At 37.0% G+C, this 13,325-nt stretch overlaps 1 protein-coding gene and 1 non-coding gene across 4 annotated transcripts in view; one reads left to right on the forward strand and one right to left on the reverse strand.

The window, feature by feature from the left end:
- The window catches only part of EXD2 (exonuclease 3'-5' domain containing 2), a 71,654-nt gene that overhangs the window by 43,617 nt on the left and 14,712 nt on the right, over positions 1–13,325 (reverse strand). For 2 of the 3 annotated variants that reach the window (XM_010962309.3, XM_045522148.2), the window contains exon 1: positions 5,634–5,734. The exons of the other annotated variant lie outside the window; for it this stretch is intronic. The gene's annotated coding sequence lies outside the window, so the exon portion shown is untranslated. Of the gene's footprint in view, positions 1–5,633; positions 5,735–13,325 lie in introns of those variants that run through there. 3 annotated transcript variants of the gene reach the window in all.
- On the forward strand, positions 11,650–11,756 carry LOC123618886 (U6 spliceosomal RNA). Its single transcript, XR_006727389.1, has one exon. It is a non-coding gene; the product is annotated as a U6 spliceosomal RNA (small nuclear RNA).

The following is a 13,325-nucleotide window of genomic DNA, read 5'->3' on the forward strand; positions in this document are numbered from 1 at the left end:
TTCTAGAACTACTTCATCATCTCAAACAAATTCTGTACCTGTTGTACAATAACTTCCCATTTCTTCCGCCCCCAGCCCCTGGTAAGCTCTATTACACTTCCTATCTCTATGAATTCCATATTGATTTTTTATATCTTACGTTGAAATAATACTTTGGATATACTGGGTTAAATAAAACATGTTAAAATTAAGTTCACCTGTTTCTTTTTATATTTTTAATGTGGCTACTAGAAATCGTTAAACTATTTATGTGGCTCACATTATATTTCTACTGGACAACAGTCTGCTACAGCATAGCACACAGAGTAATAGAGAGGGATGATGCTGGAAGATACAGGTCAAGTCATGAGGAGCCTTATATTATCCTGTAAGGTAAAACCATATAGGTAGTGGCGAGCCAATAACAGACTTACGGGGGAGTGACAGGCGCAGACTCATATTTCAAAGAACACCATGGTGGCAGTGTGGCGCTACACTGGAGAGGGGCTAGGCTAGAGGCTGGGGGACCCGTTAGAAGTCTCACAATAGTAGAGCCAAGAGGGGAAGAAGATTCCAATCAGGGCAGAAGAAGGCAGAATGGAAAAGAACCACAGTTCCTAACAGAACAGCGGCACCAGAATCACTTGGATAAGTAAACAAGTCACAAGTGTTACAACTTATAATTTTGAAAGTTCAATGAATATAAAATTAATAGCTTTCCAGGGGGTGGGAAGGGATTTTAAAATGTAGAATAGATTATACTGTATAGCACAGGGAAATATATACAAGATCTTGTGGTAGCTCACAGCGGAAAAAAAAATATGACAAAGAATATATGTATGTTCATGTATAACTGAAAAATTGTGCTCTACACTGGAATTTGACACCACATTGTAAAATGACTATAACTCAATAAAAAAATTTTTTAAAAATCAAATAAAACAATGCATATAAAACACACACACACAAAAATCATTTAAGTATAAAAGAATCTGAAAAAGTATATATATGTATAACTGAATCACTTTGCTGTACACCTGAAACTAACACATTGTAAATCAACCATACTTCAATAAATTTTTTTAATTAAAAAAAATAAAAAATAAACACCAAACAAAAAAAAAATTAGCTTTCCAAACCCATTATAAAAATATGAAGAAAATTTCATTCATAATAGCAACATACACCTTTTTAAAACTACAAACCACATGCTTTAAAACAACAACCACATGTACACACATACAAACCTAGGTATAAACTCAATAAGAAATGTGCAAGATCAATAGAGAAGAAAAATAGAAAACTTCGTCAAAGATATAGAAGAAGACTGGAAGAGCAGAGACAGCAGCTGTCACTCACAGAGCACGGAGCACGTGCTAGGTGCTTGACATGATACTCATGTATATCATGTATAATTACTCACTTACTCCTCTCAACGACCCTCTACAGAAGGTACTATAATGACCCTATTTTCCTTTAATAAAGGAGAAAAGGTCTTATAGAAATACTCAAAATAATATGTAGTAAATTAAATGCAAACACTTTTTTAAAAACTTTCTTGAAAATGAACTATCAAGAAAGTGAAAAAGACAACCCACAGGATAGAAGAAAATATTTGTGAATCATATATCTGGTAAGTGCATGTATATAGAATATATGAAAAAACTCTTACAACGCATTAATAAAAAGACAAATAAACCAATTAAAAACAAGCAAGGATCTGAATAGACATTTCTTCAAAGAAGATATACAAGTGGACAATAAGCACATGAAAAAATGCTCAATATCATTAGCTGTTAGGGAAATGCAAATCAAAACCACAGTGAGATAGCACTTCCTACCCACGAGGATGGCTCTAATTAAAGAGACAGATGATAAGTGCTGGCAATAAATAATATGAAGAAATCAGAACTCTCACACACTGTTGCTGGGAACATAAAATGGAGCAGCTGCTTTGGCAAATAATCTGGCAGTTCCTCAAATAATCAAACATAGAATTGCCATATGACCCAGCAACTCTGCTCCTAGGTATATATCCAAGAGGAATAAAAACACATGTCCACACAAAAGTTCACAAGAGCATTATTCACAATAGCCCAAAGGTAGAAACAACCCAAATATCCATCAGCTGATGAATGGATAAATAAAATGTAGTACATCCATAATGTTATGGGTTGAATTGTATCACCCCAAAAGATATTTTGAAGTCCTGTGGTACCCCTGGTACTTGTGAACGTGACCTTATTTGGAAATAGGCCTTTGCACACCTAATCAAGTTAAAATGAGGTCATGCTGGAGAAGAACAGGCCTTCAATCCAATATAACTGGTGTCCTTACATGACTGGGAGAAGAGACATGGAGACAGACTCGCACAGAGAGAGTTATGATCTGAAGATAGACACTCTGGGAAGAAGGCCATGTGAAGACAGAGGCAGAAGTTGGAGTTACACAGTTGCAAGCCAAGGAATGCCAAGGAATGCCAAGGATAGCTGGCAAACATCAGAAGCTAGAAAGAGGCAAGAAAGGATTCTCCCATAGAGCTGTTAGAGAGCACAGCCCTGCTGACACCTCGATTTTGGACTTGACAATCTCTAGGACTGTGAGAGAATACATTTGTTATTTTAAGCCACTGCAGTTTGTGTTACTTTGATACTGTAGTTGTAGCAAACAAATATATCATAGGATGGAATTTTCTTCAGCAATCAAAAGGAATGAACATTTACCCCATGTATCATGGGGAACTTTCACTTCAAAATCTTTCTAAGCAAAGTGTGAACAGGAGTTTTACTCCCTTTGTACAATATTCTGAGAAACACAAATATAGGACAATGTGTTCCTGTTTCAAAAAAAAAAAAGGAATGTGTACTGATTCATGCTACAACATGGATGAACCTTGAAAATATTATGCTAAGTGAAAGAAGTCAACCATAAAATACCACGAATTGTACGATTCCATTTACATGAAATATTCAGATCTGTAACAGCAGAAAGATTAGTGGTTGTCTAGGACTGCGGTATTGGGGAATAGGATGGAGAGTGACTGCTAAGAGGTACAGAGTTTCTTTCAGGGATGATAAAAATGTTCTAAAATTAGATTGAGGTGATGGCTGCATAACTGTGAATATACTAAAAATCACTAAAGTGTACTCAGTAACAATGAATTGTGTGAATTACATCTAAATAAAGCCACTCAAAAAAAAAAAAAACAAAAAAACTACTTGGCAAGCTGATTCTAAAGTTAATCTGGAAAAGAAATTGTAAGATTACCCCCAAAACACTCATTAAATAATGAGTATGTGAGCTTATAAAGTATACAACTTCCAGTAAAATTACAGTAATCATGAAGGACAATTTACCCTATTAGATATGTTGTGGTATTGGTCCAGCAAAATAGAAATTAGGACATTGAACAGAAGGCAGTCCAGAAACAGACACTGTGTGGGTGAGAAATTAGTACATGATAAATGCAGCATTTTAGATTAATGGGTCAAGAATGGACTGAATATTCAGAGTGACATTGTTTGGAAAACAATAGTTATGCACACACCATTCTCTCACATATACACGCACATACACACACACAGAGGAATTAGAGAAAAACTAACACGTAAGAACTAACAGGAGAAAACATACTCATAAAAGAAAATTCGGCCTCAGAGTAGAACAGGGTTTTTAAATCTCAGCATTACCGACATTTTAGGCCAGAAAAATTCTGCTTTGTAGGGGCTGTCCTGTGCATTGCAGGATGTTTGGTAGCATCCGTGGCTACAGCCCACTAGATGACAACCAAAAACTGTCTCCTAACATTGCTTAAAGACTCCTAGAAAGCAAAATACCTCCCATGTGAGAACCACAGTGGTAGGGAATGACAGTCACAAAATACAAAATACACATAGTAAAAGATTGATACATTTAAACATAAAATTTACAACTGGTTCAACAAAGATGCCACATGGTTAAAAGATAAGTAACAACTTTAAAATGCTCTACATTGGGAATAAATATTTCAAATATATATAAATGACAAGAGATTAATATCCTGGATATATAAAAAACTACCATATATAAAAAGATAACCCAATAAAATAAGAGACATTTCTCAAAAGAGAAAATACAAATAGCTGACGATCATGAAAAGATGCTCAATCTCACTAATAACTAGGGAAATACAAATTAAAACACCAAATTACAATCATTTTCCACCCACCAGATTGGCAAAAGTAAAACATGATGGATACCATCAAATGTTTAAAAGAGTTGGAGAATTAAGTATTATTATATACTGTTGGTGGGAGGTTTGGCATTAAATGTCCCCTCCTTCCTACCCAGCAATTCCACCTCCAGGTTTCTATCCTTGAGAAATGCTCTGTGCCACAACCTAACAGTGAAAAACTGTATGGAATCTCACATACTATGAAGTCTTAATATACTCTGGAGTTTACAGAGCAAATAAAAAGAATATGGTAGACGTTTACATATTGACAAAGAAAAAGTTCCAAGACCCACTTTAAGGCATAAAAAGTGCAGTTGTTGAAGGGGTACAATATACTCCATTTGTAAAATACACATTTGTAAAAGTTTAACACAAAATCTTACTTATATGTATATACACGTGTCAATAAATGTAAAGAAAAAGAAATAGAAAAAAACCACCCCAAACTGGTAACAGTTTTTACTTTGGGGCAACAGATTAAACAAGAAAAGATGAAGATGGGAAGAGATAAGTCAAAAAAGGCCTATTTTGTTTAAATTTCTTCTATGATCATATGCATGGAGAACAACTAAAATAAATATAGAAGAAAAAATACATTTTTAAAAACAAGTCCAACTTGACCAAAATTAGTAATTCCTTCCTCCTACTAAACCTCTTTTCTCTCTCACTTCGCAACTTCAATATTATCAAAACCGTTCGGTCCAGTTCCTTCTGTCCTTGTAATGCAACTTTAAAAATACAGTATAAATATTTTAGTGTTTTCAGGGAGTGGGTTTCTAAGGTAGTTTGCGCCCATTCGTATATCAAAGGCTTATAAAGATTTGGGTTTGCTTATCTTTTTAACGAACAGGTATCAATTTTGGAATAAATAATCATTAAGGTTTTAGTTTTGATCTATTCCAGTGATGCGAAAAGAGAAAGCGGTGTCTCTCGGCAGGGCCCAGAGCAGCAGGTGTGGTCTGGGAGGAGAAGGGTGGTAACAATGGCGACGGGGAAGGTCCCAACGAATCGAGGGCACAGAACTGTGTCTGCGGACGCGTGGAATACATAGCGCCCAGGGAGTTGCCAGAGGCTGCCCGCGGTGCTTCCTTTCTAGCTAATTGGGTCAAGAAGCCATGAGGTAGGTACTCCGCAGGAGGAGGTTCGGGGAGGCGGCCAGCGAAGGGCGTGGGGGCCCGCTGACCGCGGTGAGATCCCTCGTTGGGCACCTGGGTGCTGAGCCGCCCCCGCCGCGGGCGAGGTGGGAGAGGAGACCGCGCCAGGGGCGGGGAGAGGGGCAGGGCCAAGTGCCTCGGGGACAGCGAGGTCCCCGCTATCAGTCGCCCCCGCAGACGGTGACAACATCAGCTCCATGAGCCCTCTCTGGATCCGCACTGGAAATGCCCTCCGCCGCTCGCACAAGCCTGAAGAAAGGCCTCCCGGGGCCCTGATCCCCACTTACCTGTGGCCCGGGACCCGACCCGAACACCTGCGGCACCTCACGCTGAAGAACTGGAACCTCTGTGGCCACCTGCACGCACCCACCCGGATCCACTAGGACCGAAACCACTTCCGGTCCTGTGACTGGCTGAGGCCATAACCCCAGCTAGGGTGTACAAATGGGCGACGCCATCTTGTACGGAAGCAGCTGGGGCAGCTGTTGCCTCCCCAGTTTTCTCCACTGCTGAACAAAGGATCTGTTAAAATGGGAAAGGGCTAACATCTCTTCTGAAAAGTAGTGTTTATGTTTTTGTTTCTGGGTGATATTTTTGTTTGTTTTGGTTTTGATTTTAAAGAAGGAAGCCTCTGGAACTCTCATAAATGCAGTATGGAACATCTGTCCTTACAAATTAGCCCCAGTGGTGTTTCTCTACGGCATTAATTTGCTTAACTGTTAAATGCTGAAGGTAAATAGAAGAGACACTTGCTTAAATAATGTATTCCGCGTTCCAGTGCATTTTATCCTATAGCGTTATAATAATTTATGCCATAATTTATAACAATAACCACAGTATCTTCCATTTATATTTAAAATATTTCAACCAGTCTTTTTCATCAACAATTATATGTGAGGCAGCTAATGTGTGGTATGTGCTGTTGCTTTGTCATAGCATGTGTAAAATAGAAGGAGAAATGAGATGTGCATAAACAATATAAGATATAATGATAGCTGCCATTCATTGACTATGTGCTCACAGCATGCGAGGAACTTTACAAACGTTTTACATATTTTATCTCATTTAATCCTCATAACATTATGAGGCAGTACTATTATTAGTGACATTTTACATAAAATTTAAGAAGGTTAAATAAATTTCTCAAGGTAACTCAGCAAGTAACAATTGCTGCTGGGAATCAAACCTCAGTATGTCTGATTGCAAAGCTTGTTGCCTTCATCCTATATATTGTATTGTCTCCAGCACAGGAAGAAAGGTTATAGATTTCATTAGATAATTACCCGTAAGGGGAAAATTTCTGGCTGATACAAAGAATTAACCCCCCGCATTTTAATCTGCTCCATCCTGAAATACCAAAAATAAATAAATAAATAAATAAATAAATAAATAAATAAATAAATAAATAAATAAATAGTAAGGAGGAAATGCAAATTAAAATCACAATGAGATACCATTACACACCCACCAGAAAGGCTAAATGAAAAAGACAGAAAATGCCCAGTACTGGCAAGACTGCAGAGCAACCAGAACTCAAATAGGCTGCTGAAGGGAACATAAGTTGATACAATCACTTTGTTCAATTATTTGGCAGTATCAACTAAAGTGGAATATATGCATAGCCTTTGTCCCAATAATTTCACTTCTATGTATATACCCAAAAGAAATGTGTACATACGTGCACTAAAAGGACATGCACAAAAAAAGCACATACCCATACCCTGTAATAGCCCTAAACTGAAAAGTACCGAAATATCCATGCTGTTAGAAGTCAATGTAATGATTATTCTCGGTGGAGTAATGACTCTGGAAGAGAACATGGGGAGCCTCATGAAGGGTTAATAATGTTCTGTTTCTTAGTCTGAGTACTGATTTACATGTGTGCTCCAGTTGCATATTTATGGGCACTTTTCTGAATGCATATATACTTCAATAAAAAGTGGAGGTTTTTAGGTGAAAGTGAAGGACTGAAATGTTTATAAACCCAAAAAAGAAAAAGAACAGGATAGGAGATAATAGCAGACAAACAAATATCAATATAATTTTAGAGATAGAAATTAGATTAGAATGGAAGGATATATATCATTTGAGGGATCTCATAGCACACTGTCTAGGTCTATAAGCAATCATCCAACATTTAAGGCCCAGTCAACAAGCCCCATTTGTGCACAGAGAATTTCCAATCAGCTTTTTAGTACCTCACTCTTTGCCTTGGTCCCTCTGGATTATAATAACAAAATACCACTGACTGAGTGGCTTATAAACAGAAATTCATTTTTCATATTTCCAGAGGCTGAAAAGTTATGATCAAGGTGCTGACAAGTTTATTGTCTGGTGGGTGCCTACTTCCACGGTCTTGTCACTGTGTCCTCACTTGGCCAAAGGGATAGGGAGCTCTCTTGGGCCTCTTTTATAAGGCACTAATCCCACTCATGAGGGCTCCAACCTCATGACATAATCACTTCCCAAAGGCCCTCCCTCCTGATACCATTATATTGGGGGTTAGTTTTCAATGTATGAATTTTGAGGAGACACAAAACATTCATTCTATAGCACTCTTAAAAAAGAAAAGACATCCAAGAATCACCAGTCATTGCAGGAGTCTCCAACACCATTAATTAGCATTTTCTAATGAACATGTATAGAACACTGTAACCAAATTTTGAGAACACACATACTTTAAAATATATGAAGAAGACTTAAGAAAATTTTAATTTAGGCCATTGAGCAACTTTGTACATGTTGCCAAAAAAAAAAGAAAAAAGCTATCACGCAGATCTCATTCTCTAACCACGTTACAATTAAGTTAGAAATCAATAATAAAGTGATTATTTTTAAAACCCTATATATTTGGACATTTAAAAAAAATCTTAGTAAGAGGGGAGGTTATAGCCCAAGTGGTAGAGTGCATGCTTAGCATGTATGAGGTCCTGGGTTCAATCCCCAGTACTTTCTTGAACAATAAATAAATAAGTAAATCTAATTATCTCCTCCCATCAAAACAAAACAAACAAAAAACAAAAACAAAAAAAAACCTTAGTAACTGAAAGATCAAAGAAGAAATCCCAATGGAAATTTATAATATTAGCTTTTAGAGGTAATAAAAATACTATACAAAATGAAAACTTTTAGGATACAGGTAAATTAATAACCTTATATGCTTTTTACACTAGAAAATAAGAAAGACTAAAAGCAAATTATGTAAGTGATCAGCTAATTCATTAGAAAAAAACCAAAAGAATAAATTCAAAATACTAGAAGGAAGAAGATAACAAAAATCAGAGAATAAATTAATAAAATAGAAAAAGACACAATTCATATGACCAATGAAACTAAGTTTAGATCTTTGAAAATACTAATGGAAAAAGCTCTGTAAGATTGATCCAGGTAGGTGGGAGGGTATAGCTCAGTGATAAGGGTGCATGCTTAGCATGCATGAGGTCCTGATTCAATCAAAAATTGCTCCAGATAAAAGAGAAATAGCAATAAATAATATTAGGACTAAAAGGAGGGACATAACAAAATACAGCAGAGATATAAACTAGAAAAATATAATGAACAACTTCATGCTAAAAAAATTTACTAGACAAGAGAATGAAAACAAGTCACAGACTTAGAGGAGATATCTGCAAAACACATATCTATTAAAAGACTGTTATAGAGAGAACTTTTGAAACTCAACAACCCAATTAAAAAGTGAGCAAAAGATCTGAATAAACACTTCAAAGAAGATATGTGATATCCAAATAAGCATATGAAAATGTATTCAACATTATATGTTATTAGAGAATTGCAAATCAAAATAATAATGAGATGCAAATCAAAAACAATTATTTCATTGAATAACTTATTAGAATGGCTAAAATCCAAATACTGACAACACTGAGTGCTGATGAGGATGTGGAGCAACAGGAACTCTCATTCATTGCTGGCTAGAATGCAAAATGGTACAGCCACTTCTGAAGATATTTTTTCAGTTTCTTACAAACCTAAACATAGTTTTACCATACAATCCAGCAATCATGCTCCTAGGTATTTACACAAATGAGTTGAAAACTTAATCCACATAAAAACTTACATACAAATGTTTATAGCAACTTTAGTCATAAATTGAAAGCAACCAAGATGTTCTTCAATAGATGAATCGATAACCAAACTGTGGTACATTCATACAACAGAATATTATTCAGTGATAAAAATAAGTGAGCTATCAAGACACAGAAAGACATGGAGGAGACTTAAATGCATTTTGCTAAGTGAAAGAAGCCAGTCTGAGAAGGGTACATACTGTGTGACTCCAACTACATGACATTCTGGAAAAGGCCAACTATGGCAACAGTAAAAAGATCAGTGGTTGCCAGAGGTTCTGGGGACGAAGGAAGGGGTGCATAGGTGCAGCACAGAGGATTTTTAGGGTAGTGAAACTATTTTGTATTATAATGTAATGATGGATACATGACATTATACATGTGTCAAAACCCAAAGAATTGTGCAATACAAAAAGAAAACTCGAAACTGTGGACTTTTGTTAGTAATTATGTATCAATATTGGTCCCTCAATTATAACAAATGTACCACACCAGTGGAAGATGTTAATAATAGGGGAAACTATGTGGGGTAGGGGGAAGGTATATGGGAACTCTGTACTTTTTTTTTTAAGATCTTAAAAAAATTTTGAGGTGGGAGGTAATTAGGTTTTACTTACTTACTTATTTATTTTGGAGGACATACTGGGGACTGAACCCAGGACCTTGTGCATACTAAGCATGTACTCTACCACTTGAGCTATACCCCCTCCCCGTATATTCTATTAGAATTTTCTGTGAAACTAAAACTGCTCTGTAAATAAAATCAATTAATTTTTTAAAAGATCACTTACATCTTGTGAACTGCTTGATTTATCTAAAATGCTTTATTCATTTATTCATTGATTCCAAGGACAACTTAATGCCAAGTACTGGGACATGCACAGAAAACTCAAGAGGAACTATGGCAGGAAGTGCTAGTGGTCTACCCAACATGCATTCTACCCTCTGTTTAGTAGCAGAAGTCAAGGGGCATTTAAAAAATATATTTTTCTGTCTCCATTGTGAATAGGTATGGTAGCCATGTGACTATGTTCTGGCCAATGAGGTATAAACAAAAGTTTTTGCATAGGACTTTTGGTAAAATTACTAAAAAGGCCTTTTTTTTTTTTTTTTTTTTTTTTGCCTTTTTGTCATTACCTTTCCACTTCTTTCTTGCTGAGATTAGGACCTGATGGCTGGAGTGCCAGAGCTCTCTGCCACTGCAGTGGAACCTTGAAGATGGAAGCCAGGTTCTTAGGAAGGTGGTGTGGGGAGGTAGAAGACTGGATCCTTGATGCCTTCTGTAGTTTCCATACTAACCCTGAACTACCTACTTCAGGACTTCTTTTGCATGAGAAAATAATTTTTTTAAGCCACTGCAGTCAAGTCTTTGTTACCAGCAGTAGAACCCAATCCCTAAGTGATATGGGAAATGAAAGATATGAATAATGAATGCATGCCACACAGGTAAACTACAACCTGTTCAGTACAGTGCCCAGAACTGAAGGTACACAATAAAGGTGGAAAACCTTTATTGGATTGCTTGGTGTTTTGAAAATAGGGGTCAAAACTTAGAGGAACCACCAAATAGGCTTTTTCTGAAAATCCTGTTTCCTTCCATGGAAATTCTATGCCAACTGATCCCTCCTATAAACTTTGTAATATTAGGTACTATACAGAGTATAACACTATGTAGCTATGCACTCAAGCAGCTTACAAGCTAGTTGGAAACACAAAAATACTACTTGTCAGCAAGTGAGAAAAGGGATCATTTTTGGTGGTCTAGAGAACTGGAACTTTTTTTTCCCTCCCCGAGAGGTGGAGACTACCTCTTGGGAAAGATGCTTATATTCATTTAGAAGAAATTCATGAAGACCCCTTAGAGTGAGAGTGAGACACACACCCCTGCAGTGGGACAAGTTCACCTAACCATAGGGGTTGAAAGGCTGAATCTTCCTGGGAGAAAGAGAAAGACATCTCACAGGAGAGACATTGGGGGAGAAAGAAATGTTTAAAGTGTTCAGGGATGTGAGTTTAAGTTCTCTGCATTGGGATGTATGCATGTTATACAACCTCATCTCCCCTCTCTCCCTCTCTTCCTCTCTCCCTCTCTCTCTCTCTCTCTCTCTCATAAGTTTCAATAAAGTCTGTATCATTCTCTAATGCTTTTGTTCCAGTAGATTCTTAGGAGGAATTTGAGTAGGTGTTGAATTTGGCATCCAGGTTTACAAGATGAGTGCTCACTTCACCAGCACATATACTAAAATTGGAATAATACAGAGAAGATTAGCATGGCCCCTGCGCAAGGATGACATGCAAATTCGTGAAGCATTCCATATTTTTTATATAAAATGGATAAACAAGTTTATACTGTATAGTGCAGGGGAATATATTCAATATCTTGTAGTAGCTTACGGTGAAAAAGAATATGAAAATGAATATGTGTATATTCATGTATGACTTAGGAATTGTGCTGCACACCAGAAACTGACACAACATTGTAAACTGACTATACCTCAATAAAAAAATTTTTAATAAAGAGCAAATTAAGCCCAAAGAAAATAGAAGGAAATAATCAAGGTAAGAGTGGAAATCAACAAAACAGAAAATGGGCAAAAATAGCAGTAATCAATGAAAACAAAAACTATTTTTAAAAATTGATCAAAAGAATCCACAAACCTCTAGCCAGACTGATCAAGAGAAAAAAGTAAAGAAAAAAAGAGAGAGAAGACAAAAAAATTTCTCAGGAATTGAAAGTAAGTTTAACATTTGAAAATCAACGTATTTAATTTACCTGTATCTTGTTTGATTTACAGATAATTCTGCACCAAACAGAAGCTAACTGCTGTAGCATTACAACCCCTAATAGGAGTATCTTTAAAAGACAGTGGTGAAGTAAAATCCTCCAAGTGAGCAAATAGCCAAGAAATACACTTGGATGTCCACTATATCTGGATGGAAAAATGACCAGAACACATCTACACTGACTAATGGGCAGTTGCTGATAGGTTCACTATACGCTTATGGAGTTGGAAAGAATAGCAGCATTGGAAAAGAAGTGAAAGAAGGTATGGGGAAGAGGTGCATGAATGGACCTCTCAAGTAGGCAAAACGTAATGATATTTGAGTCTCATAAAAATGCTCACAAAAGGACATCCACTGTGGAAGAAGCTCTCAATCAGGTGGACAAAATTACACTTAGTATGAGTGTTACTTCACCTCTTGTCTTCAGATACAGCAGTGTTTGCTCAACAAGCTCAAGTACAATATGGCCATGTTGCGTGGACCCAGCAACGTCAACTTCCCCCCAGTAAGTCTGATCTGGCTGAGTAAGCTCCTCAGTAAGCGTAACACACCTACAACGAAGGCTTAGACTGGAGCCTCAATGTGACATTCCCTGGGGGAAGCAGTCAGCTGATCGGTAGCAAGTTGGTCACACTGGACCTCTTTCATAACAGCAATTTGTCCTTACTAGATGGGTATGGATTTGCCTTCCTTGCTCATATGGTGCTTCTCCCAGCTTCACCATCCATGACTTAAACAGAATGCCTTACTTACTATGATGGTGTTTCATACAGTGTTGCTTCTAACAAGAATGTTTTCCTGTAAAAGATACGTGGCAATGGGCTCATGTCTGTGGAATTCATTGACCTTTCCACGTACCTTATTATCCAAAAGGAGCTGGCCTGAAAGAGTGCTGGAATGAACTACTGATGGCTTGGTTTCAGCACCAAAACCAGGGAGGAGATAGAGTCTTGAAAGACTGGGATTGTCTTACAAACTTCAGTATTATTCCTTGGTATATAGTGCTATTCCTTCCACAGCGAGAACACATGGATCCATGAATCAAGGGTTGGAAATGCAAGTGACTTTTCTCATTCTTACACCTAATAATTCACTTACAGAATTTTT

This window comes from Camelus bactrianus, chromosome 6, assembly GCF_048773025.1.
Source record: "Camelus bactrianus isolate YW-2024 breed Bactrian camel chromosome 6, ASM4877302v1, whole genome shotgun sequence".
Classification (NCBI taxonomy): Eukaryota; Metazoa; Chordata; class Mammalia; order Artiodactyla; family Camelidae; genus Camelus; species Camelus bactrianus.